Here is an 11,676-nt window from a genome sequence, read left to right as displayed (position 1 = left end):
AAACTTCATCATATTGTTCTGGGCAATGATTTCTTTAATAGGATGCCAAAAAAAAAAAAAAGACAACAAAAGTAAAAATAGACAAATGAGATTATATCAAACTAAAAAGATGCTTCACAGCAAAGGAAACAATCAATATAGTTGTATTAGTCCATTCTGACACTACTATAAAGAGCTGCCTGAGAGGGTAATTTATAAAGGAAAGAGTCTTAATTGACTCAGAGTTCTGCAGGGCTGGAGAGGTCTCAGGAAACATACAATCATGACAAAGGGGAAAGTAAACATGTCCTTCTTCACATGGCGGCAGGAAGGAGAATTGCAGAGCAAAGTGAGGAAAGTGCAGAGACCCTTATAAAACCATGAGAACTCACTCGCTATCATGAGAACAGCATGGGGAAACATCCCCATGATCTAATCACCTCTCCACGGGGTCCCTCTCCCAACATATGAGGGTTACAATTGGGATTACAATTTAAGATAGGATTTTGGGGTGGACACAGAGCCAGACCATGTCAATAGTGAATATGCAATTGATAGAATAGGAGACAATATCTACAAACTATGCATCTGTAAAGGTGCTAATATCCAAAATATATAAGTAACTCAACTCAATACCAAGTAAATAAATAAGCCAATTAAAAAATAGGCTAAAGGGCCAGGCGCAGTGGCTCACAGCTGTAATCCCAGGATTTTTGGAGGCCGAGGTGGGTGGATCACCTGAATTCGGGAGTTTGAGACCAGCCTGACCGACAAGGAAAAACTGTCTCTACTAAAAATAAAAAATAAAAAAATTAGCCAGGCATGGTGGTGCATACCTGTAGTCCCAGCTACTAGGGAGGCTGAGGGATGAGAATCGCTTGAACCCAGGAGGTGGAGGTTGCAGTGAACCGAGATTGCATCATTGCACCCCTGCCTGGGCAACAAGAGAAAAACTCTGTCCCCCCCTACCAAAAAATAGGCAAAGGACTTGAATAGTTATTTCTCCCAATAAGACAAAATGCCCAACAAGTGTAAGAGTGTGTGTGTGTGTGTGTGTGTGTGTATCTAATGCTCTACATCATAAGTGTCAGGGAAATGCAAATTAAAAACACAATGAGATGTTGCCTCACACCTGTTGGAATGACTATTATAAAAACAAAAAAGATAACAAGTGTTGACTAGGATGTGGGGAAAAAGGAGTCCTCGCACAGTTAGTGGGAATGTAATTATGGAAAACTGTATGGAAGTCTCTCAAAAAATAAAAAAATAAAACTGCCATCTGATCCATCAACTTAACTACTGGGCATATATCCAAAGGAAAAGAAATCTGTATTTCAAAGAGATATCTGCACCTCTATGTTTATTGCATACATTATTCACAATATATGAATGAATTCACAATATATGAATGAATTCACAATATATGAATAATGTTATTGCAACATTATTCACAATAGCTAAAATGGGGAATCTACCAAAATGTCTATCAATGGATGAATGAATAAAGAAAATGTGATAAATATACACAATAAAGTAGTATTTAGCTATAAAAATAAGGGAATTACATGGTTTTTGACAGCATGAATAAACCTGAAGGATGTTACATTAAGTGAAGTAAGCCAGGCACAAAAGGAAAAATACTGCATAATCTGAAAGAGTTGAACTCAGATAAGTAGAAAGTAGAACGATGGTTACCAGGGACTGGAATGATTTTGGGGGTGGGAGTTTGGAAATGTTGATAACAGGACACAAAGTTTCAATTAGACAGGAGACATATGTTCAAGAGATCTATTGTACAACATATTGGCTATAGTTAACAATATACTGTATTCTTGAAATACTGAATGTATGTAAAGGGTCCTTATGACAAAAATAACTATGTAAGGTGATACATACATTAATTAACCAAGTTAGTCATTCCACAATGTATGTATACTCCAAAAAATATTTTGTAAATAGTAAGAACATACAATTTTATCTGTTGATTTAAAAAATAAAAGTAAAATGTAGCAATTTTTAAAAATATACTAAGATCTTTACTACAGTGTTTGCTTTCACACCTTCAGACCGAGACATTCTTTCATTGCACACAAGTGATTATAATCAGGAATTCTTTTGTGAGAATGAAGTCAGCAGAAAGGCTGGTAAATAATAAGAATGTTTTCTGGCACCTGGTTGTGGTAATACAATACTTTATCTCCACATTAATAATAGCTGGTATTTATGGAGTCATTGTTTTCTTACAGCATCTCTATGGGATTCAATTATATCCTGCTTTACAAATAGAGACACAGAGGCCCAGAGTTTGAATAAGCAGTTTGTGGTGGAACTGTGCTTCAAACACATGTAGTCTAGCTCAAGAGTCTATGTTCTCAACCGTTCTGCTATAAACATATGCAGGGTCCACGATATGTAAGTACCTGATACATAGGTTCTTGGGATGGCAATACTTGTATTGCGATTGCTTGGATGCAGCACTTCTGTCTCTCTCCTTTTCTCTGCTTCCAGTGTGTGGCCAATGTCATTTTAACTAAGGCATCATTTATTTAGATGTGATAATGGAGATAATCACGTTTCAGTGAAGTTTTGTCAGTTGGCTTCGAATAACTGTTCTTAATTTATTATTGTTAATGTACAGGGAGATTTCAATCTGGAACACAGTGGATGGCGTCTGCATTCAGAAATGTCATATTTGATTTTAGATTTTTAAGAATATAATTTATTACCATTCATTTAATATGACAAGATTTCACTTTTAAAAAGTCAGATTTTTAGGGTTTCTCTCGAAAAAAAAATCAGCAACTGCAGAAATAATGGACCCACGTTCCACATAGGTGCAATCTGCTAGAACTATCTGGGTCACTATATTCATTAGCATAACCTGTTTAACACCCTTCGGAAATTTAGTTAGAGGCCATTGATATGTAGTTTCACTTGAAAGAAAAATATTCACTGACATCACTTTGTAAAATTGTCTATAAATCTACCTTACTCTTTTAAACATTTGTATCAAAAGGTCCATACATAATTGGAGTGTGTTTTTGTATTTAAATATTCACTTATTAAAGTACATTCAATATATTTCTTTATACAAGAGGCAGCCTATTGTAATTGCTAAAAGCACAGCTTTATATCTCTTCTCTGCCTCTTAGTAGCTTTGTAACCCCAAGCAAGTTATTTCACATCTCTCTTCTGAGTTTCCCTTATCATAAAACGGATTTGAATATGAGCGTATCTCATAGACTTTTGTAAGCATTAAGGCAAGTGCCTGACATAAAATAGATAGTTGTTAGACAATTCATTTTTACTATTGCATGCAATGATGCCAAAATATACCTTTTGGGGCATTTACAACGTTGAACTCCTTTAGATTAGATTTTTAGAATTAGAACCATTAAGTAAAAAAGAAAGAAATGTGCACTTTAAAGTTTTACAGATGTAATTTTGGAAAATTATTCCCCAAGCAGGGAGTTTCAATTAAATACACATCAATAGTGTGTGCCTGGTAGATACTGGGGAGGATTATTCTTTTAAAATTTGGCCAATCTAATGTTTAAAAAGTGGCTCGCTTTTGTTGTTTTATGCTGCCTTTCTCTGTTACCTACTAAGTCTAATTGTAACAGTTATTTAACTCTGTGCAACAATTTACTCCAAAACTTAGCATCTTGGAATATTTATTAACGAAAGCAGTTTGTAAGAGTCAAGAATCTGGGAGCAGCTTTGCTAGATGCTAAGGCCTCAAGGTGTCTCACGAGATTGCAGGTAAACTGTAGACCAGGGCTGCAATCTCCAAAGGGACTGGAGTATCTAAACTGACTCCTATGGCTATTGTCAGGGGGCTTCAGTTCCTCACCACGTGCACCTCTCCATAGGGCTGGTCACAGAATGGCTTCCCCAAGAGCAAGACAGAAGCCAGTCTTTTAAAACCTAATACTGAAAATGATACACCATCACTTCTGCCAATATTTGTTAGAAGCTAACCCACTTTTATTCATTGCAAGTATTTTAATAAGACCTTCTACACTTGGCCGGGCACGGTGGCTCACACGTGTGATCCCAGCACTTTAGGAGGCTGACAAGGGTGGGTCATTTGAGATCAGGATTCAAGACCAGTCTGGCCAACATGGTTGAAACCCTGTCTCTACTAAAAATACAAAAATTAGCCGGGTGGTAGTGGTGCACACCTGTAATCCCAGCTATTCGGGAAGCTGAGGCAGGAAAATTGCTTGATCCTGGGAAGTGGAGGTTTCAGGGAGCCGAGATGGACAAATGTGAACAGCTTACCTGCAGTTCTAGCATTTTAGCTGCCCTGCTTTCTACTGCTCTCAAAGGTTTCAATCTCAAAAACTAGGTGAACAAAGTCAGATCTGCAACCACTGCCCTAACAAGCTCAGACCCCTGCAAGTGCAGAAGTAACCTTAAAGTCATGGAGTCAAACATTACTTCCTGATGTACTCTCAGAAACTCGCACACTTAGCTAGAATTTGAAGATCCATAGTGGTTGTATTTTGAGTGGTTTCCAGAAAATATCCTTGCTCATAAGCCTGCAGGTTTTTCTGTTGAACTCTAGTGAGAAAGCTGTAACCTGAGAAATTTCTTGTGTCACAGGATACTTGGGGTGTCGCTTTTCTGGCCAGAAACACTGGCCAGAAAGATAACAGTGTTATCTTCTCCAAGGAAAGTCAGTTCAAGTTCATCTGCTTCATATTATTGGTGTATCGGTCTGCTGTCATGAGCAAATGACACAGACTGGGTGGCTTCCACAACACAAATTCATATTCTCACAGTTCTAGAGGCTGAAAGTCCATAATCAAAGTGGCCGAAAATAGTTTCTGGTGAGGGTTCTCTTCCTGGCTTCTAGATGGCCACCTTCTCTGGCTGCATCCTCACATGACTTTTTATCTGTTTATGAGTAATGAGAGAGAGAATTCTGTTGTCTCTTCCTCTCTTGTAAGAACACCAACCCTGTCAGTTTAGAGACCCACCCCTATGCCCTCATTTAACTTTAATTATTGCCATAAAGGCTCTCTCTTCGAATACAGTCACTTTGGGTTTAGGGCTTCAACATAAGAATTTTGTGGAGGACACAATTCAATCAGTAACAATTAGTATTAGTGCTCTGATACATATGAGCCTATGATGTTCTCCATATCATAAGGAAATAAAATTTGTACAGTGGTGAATTCACATTACATTCACAAAATCTTTAATAAGTCTTAAAAAGGAAAGAGGCCCAAATCTACTTAATAAAAGTAAAGTATCACTTAAGGAAAATTTCCAAAGGCAATTAAGTGATTATATTATAATTATAAATTATTTTTGTTAACAACAATAGGTTGGCCTTGATTTGGTTTTGATTAATTATTCAATCATCACATAGCTCTCAACCTCACGTTTCTTATCTATAAATTTGAGATGCTATTTTCTTTCCTGCTCAGCATGCTGTGATCAAATAAGACACCAAATATAAAAATGTCTTATGTAAAGCACTACAACATAATATTATATCATTTACCATAGAAGGTGAATGTATATTTGGTGGTGTTTATATACTTACATGCACATATTTTATGTTATGTACATATTTTGTGTTTTATAGCCTTCAAAACTTTCTTTGAAGTAGAGCAATTTCCACCAGTAGCCAGCCTTATATGGATTTATCTCATTAGATACATTAGATACATACTCATTAACACATTAGATACATTAGATACATACTCATTAATAACAGTCATAGCTCCTAAGTGAAGAAATTTGGCCTTTTATTTAGGACACAGGTATCTGGCCAACACAGCCAGTCAACTACTCAAATATTAAGTTTAATTTATTAAAATCTATTTTTAACAGAATCGCCTATTGAAGCTGGATGATTAATTATACCAGCTGACTATACGTAATTACTACAAAGCTTAGTAGTGCCATTCTGAACTTTTATAGAGAATCAAAAGAGTATTGACACCATAGATACCTAGAGTTGAAATGGAATCCCTCCTTCTGAGATATACCTAATCCATTCAAGATAGTTATTTCTTCTATGCTTAAAACCTCTTGGAGAAGTTAATTTACAACCCATGACACCTACTATCCATATTTAAAAGGTTTTGTGAGAGAAGCCTCATCCATTCCAATTTTTAGAGACAGTTTCCTATTACCATGAGCAAATTTAAGACAGGAAAGAACTGCTGAAGATAGGTACTTGTAGATAATAATAATACTTGTAGTAGGTCTGGTATTCAATTTAAGAATTTATTTTTACCGACTTTTGGGGGCTTTTCTACTTTTTGTTGTAAATGGCTCTGTTTTGCACAGTGCCCTTTTGCCACGACCTGTTGTCCGAAGATTCTCACTCAAATTATGGTCCTACCCTCTGGCCAGCTCTAATTATTTCTGAGTTCTTCTCTCTCTTTTCCATACAAAAGAAGTTCTATCTTATTATTATTTGCTTGATTGAGAATGGGGTTTTGAGTAAATCAGATAAACTGATTGATTGTAACAAGCTATCTAGTATGTTATTTCCTCACAGATTACCGTGTAAGTGGCGACAAATTGGCTCACAGTCAAGTATCTGTGTAGTCAGAAGAATTTCAGCTCTGCTGTTCTTTTTATGAAGGCCCTGGAAACAACTGGCTCTTATCACAGATGCCTATTGTAATTATATCAGTAAGCCAATTTAATAATTAAAATGTGAAAAGTAAATTTCTAGCAATAAGAAGAGAGCTCATCTTTACAAGAGTTTTTTAGAAGAAAAATTCTCTTAGACTTATATTTAATAAGAAAATGAGGTTAAATTATTATTATTTTCTCCATTTATCAGATCAGAAAACTGAGGCTCGGAAGGTTAAATAATTTACCCAAGGTCTCTAGTAGGAAGTGACAGAGCCGTGACAGGGATCCTTGTCTGTGCAGCTCCCAAACACTCTTAACTCTCACGCCATATCTGCCGCCCCTTTAGTGAAGTCGTGTATACTAAAGCTAAAAGTCAGAAAACTCGTGTAATAAAGAGCCTTGAATGATAACCTACGGAGTTTGTGCTGAATTCTAAGAGTCTTTAAAGTATTTAAGATGAAAATGAGAGTGACATTTTTAAAACTTTAGGTTTATAACGTATTGCAGGAGGAAGAAAATCAAGACGTTGATGTAAACGGTCAGGGAGCCGTACAAAGACTTTGCTCTCCATTCTTTGTATGCGTTAGATGAGCCCAAATAATTGTGAAATTTAATTGTCAGAAAGGAAATTAATACCTCTTCATATGGGTCAAGTGCAATGGTTCATACCTGTAATCTCAGCATATTGCGAGGCTGAGGCAGGTGGATCGCTTGATCCCAGGAGTTCGAGACCAGCTTGGACAACATGTAAAAACCCCATCTCTAAAAAAAAATACAGAAAACAGCTGTGTGTGGTGGTGCGTGTCTATAGTCCCAGCTATTCAGGAGGCTGAGGTGGAAGAATCACCTGAGTCCTTTAGGTCGAGGCTACAGTGAACTAAAATTGGTGTCACTGCGCTCCAGCTTGGGTGACAGAGTGACACTGTCTCAAAACAAACAAACAAACAAATAAGACTTCATATGGTAACAGGCCGGTTCTCTATCAGACTACATGTTTTAACAATATTTAGCTTTTGATATCAAGTCAACCAAAGATTAAATAATTTCCATTTAATTGCAGAGAATATACATTTATTCTTTTTCAGGTATAATGTATCATCTTCAATATTGATTTTTCATATGTTAATCTATTTGTAAGGGAATACGTCTTTTCTCTCTATTTTGGCTGAGCTTCATATCATAAATGAATGAAAGGACATTCTATTTTCTACTATCAAAACCCTTTTTGCACATTTTATGTTTTAAGAAAAGTAGAAATTATATAGATAAGTAGCCATCTTTCTTCTATAAAGACATCTTATTTGTTCAAAAAAAGGATTAATGTATTCTCATAGTTTTTCAGGATGTAATTTTCAGGAAGCCAAAACATGAATCTCATACAAATACGTAGCGAGCAAGTGACAAAAATTGACTTAACTCGTTAGTGAAGGATCCAGCAGAATTATAAAGCTGGTCCAAAAGAGAGTAAGAAAGACTGTTATGGATAGACAGTGAATTAAAGACAGAATGCTGAAAGAAAATTAAATAAATGTAAAGTTGGTTGATGTTCTACAAGGCAATAAAACTACAACTTTTGTGTTATGTTTTCTACTAGATAAAATAATTTGGATTGCTTCTGAACAACAAAATTTACTCTTTTTAAAAAAAACAATTTAACATCTAATCCCATGGACTCTCAGCCTAATAAAAATAGTAAGTTAAAAAAATGCATTCTTCCAGAGAATCTTTGAAAGGGTCTATTAGACAATAGTCCATTATATCTTTGAAATAACATGCAGTCATCCATTTGTTTTATTTTCAAGTATGAGATAATTTATCCTAACCATCTCTACCCTATAATAAAAATAGTACTTAGGTTAACACTATATGTCAGCAATTGGTATGCATTATTTCATTTAGTTCTCAGAATTAATATCAATTAGCATAAGACTTTTTCTGAAACTTATTATTTTCTCCCAAAAAGTTTTTATGAGAAAACTTTGAATGAGAGTTTGAATATTTTGAAGGTTATTGCTCTACATAGCCAAATTCATTTTTCAAAAAAGATACGCCATTTTTTAATATTTATGCAGAGTAGTATAGTATGATCATCTGATTAACACTATTGAGCATCATCATTTTAAAAAGTAGTCAATTTGGTAGATGTAAAACAAAGTCTTGTTTCAATTTAACTATACAATACCTAGTTAATAGTGAAGGTTACTTAAAAAAAGTATTAGTACATATATGGTGTATATATTTATGGGGTACATGAGATATTTTGATACAAGCATACAGTGTGTAATAATCACCTAAGGGTACATGAAATTTTCAGTTCTTCAAGCATTCATTATTTGTGTTTCAAACATTTTAAATTGTACCCCTTCTGTTATTCATTATTCTAAAATATACAACAAATTATTGCTGATTGTAGTCAATTTTTTGAAACATGGTTTTAACTGGACGTGGTGGAATATGCCTGTAGTACTAGTTACTTAGATGGGAGAGACAAAAGGATTTCCTGAGTTCAGGAGTTTGAGGCTGTAGTGTGTAACAATTGTGCCTGTGAATAGCCACTGCACTCTATCCTGGGCCACACAGGAAGATCCTAACTCAAAAAAATATAAAAAATAAAAACTAAAAAAACAATGGTTTTGTTACTTTAAGATTGCTTTTGCTTATTTTTCTATTAAGGCATTAATATTCTTGTTTGTTTTATTCCTTTCCGCTTCTACTATCTGAGAGACATTAGCCCTTTGTGCTTTTTCTTTCAGCTTTATTAAGGTAAAATTGTCAAATAAAAATGGTATATATTTAATGTGTACAAACGCTTTTATGTGTAATTCTTATACATCAAAGAGCTTGTCATGAAAAATATTAATAGGGCATTTTGTGAGAGGATTAATGACACCTAAATGAAACTCATTTGTGATAACCTGAAACTCAGCGTAAGATTATGCTAGTAAAGACATAGTATTGTTTCCTCATTCCCCATTAAAACTCTTTTATTGAAAAATATAATACACATATGTATATAAATAATGTTAATAAGCGTGGAGAACCGAAACTAAAGGAAACATAGGGATATTTGTAAATGTGAAATTATTTGCAATTGACTGCAACAATTATATTAATAACTAAGCAGTATAGCTTTAAGGGATTACATTTTGAACAACCTAGAATAACTAGGTAAACTTCCATAATAGTTTAAATCATTTCTTGTGAGGTGCTAGTAAAACAAAATCAAGAACGGAAACAGAAATACACCCAAGATTATGTAACTTATGTTGCATGTGAAGTGCATATATACACAGCATGTGATACATATATACATAAACACACATATACATACTTATGTTTACAAAGATGAAGATGTTTATACAGATGTTTATACATGTATATATGTGTACATACATACATATATATGCACAGAACGTGTCATTACTATTTTTGGTGTCTTGATTTTCTCTGGAGTCACTGACCATATCAAATTAAGATGGGTATGTATTTTTTAATTATCCAAACTCCCAGGGATATAAAAAGGTAACTAAACTTTAACATTGGCTTTTGTAATGTTTTTCACTTCATAATGATTTGGGTGAATATACGGATATAATATATGATTTATTATATAAAATTATAAAGAAAATATTATAAATAATAAAATAGTATATGACACATGTGTATATGCACATACAGAAACATGAAATATAGACGAATAGAGAAAGATTATGATAATAAATAATGAAAAACATGATTTATCTGAGCACTGCATAAATCAGTGTGTATCAGAATCATGGAAGCCCTTGAGATCATTTTTTTGTTTGGTGTTGTTGGGGGTAGAGGATAAACTCCCAAAGTAAGTATGAGCCATTCATATTCTTTGCCAAGGCTCAGAAGGAACTCACAAGTTTGTTGGCTTTCTTTTCCCTCCCTCCCTCGTCGTCTGCCTGGGAAGCCCATGATTAGAAGCCTGGCGGGGTGGAGGGTGGTGGGATGGTTTTAGGAGGGGCAAAATCCCAGTAAAACACGTCCATGAGAAAGCTCTCCTGGCCCTTGCCCCGAAACAGTGCTTTCCCATGAGTGCCAGGTACCTGGTGGGAGCTGCGCTGGGCCTCCCACAGGCACCTGAACTCTCCCAGCTCCATTCGCCTGCCCTGCTTCTGGATTCGAGCTCTCCTGGGACCAGATGAAGCCCTCCCTCCCTTAGACTTCCACTTCACATTTCGAGTTCCAGCAGATCCCCTAGGTGTGTCTTCTTTACTCGTTGAGGGGCAGGAGCAGTTTGCTTTTCCTCTGAAATTCCCAGGGCTCTAAAAGCCCAATGAATGTCAAAGATGGGGTACGGGTCAACATAAACGCCTTGGGAGTCAAACATTAAACTCCAGCTGTTTCCTAGACCAAACTGTGACGCATCAGCCCTGGAGCCCTGTGGTCCTTCAGGTCCTTCGACTTTCGCAAGATGAACTTGAGAGTGTGGAGGAGGGGCCTGGAAGAAGCTCTTAAGACCGTGAACTCAGGGACTTAAAATCCTAAGTGGTCTGTGAGTCCACCTTGATCCGGTTTCCAGCTTCGCTCTCCCTAATATATTTTAAAGTCCTGACACCCTGGCAGGGGATCTGGGGGTCGAATGAGTTGGCAAAGAGAGTTCTCGGCTCTTTCTCATGCTTGCCATGATCAGATGACTTTTCACAGACTGGAGCTGAGCAGCAGTTGGGGGATATTTACTTTTAATCCTTTTATGTGCGTTCAGTACACCTTGTGTGGTTGGGTGTGGAAAGCGGGGTGGGGGGGGGGGGTTTCCAGATCCAGTGAAATTCCCATTGCATCGGTATTACCATGCCTGTGGGGTTGGCAGTTCTTTAAGTCTGTAAATAACTACAGAACACAATAGAGTCCTCCTCCCTTCCTCTCTCTCTCTTTCTTTTTTTTTTCTTTTCCTGCTTCCAAACGCCTTCTTCGAGGCTGAAGCTGGGCAGGTCTCCAAAGGTGCAGCAGCCACAACAATCCCGCAGTTCAAAGTTAAGCAGCAGTTGCACAACTTCCAGCAACTTTCTCAGCTGGCTACTAATGAGCTGAAAGCCAGGAACATCCGAGGAGAAGAGAAAGCTT

This window comes from Symphalangus syndactylus, chromosome 13, assembly GCF_028878055.3.
Source record: "Symphalangus syndactylus isolate Jambi chromosome 13, NHGRI_mSymSyn1-v2.1_pri, whole genome shotgun sequence".
Lineage (NCBI taxonomy): Eukaryota > Metazoa > Chordata > Mammalia > Primates > Hylobatidae > Symphalangus > Symphalangus syndactylus.
This window is presented reverse-complemented; position numbering follows the sequence as displayed.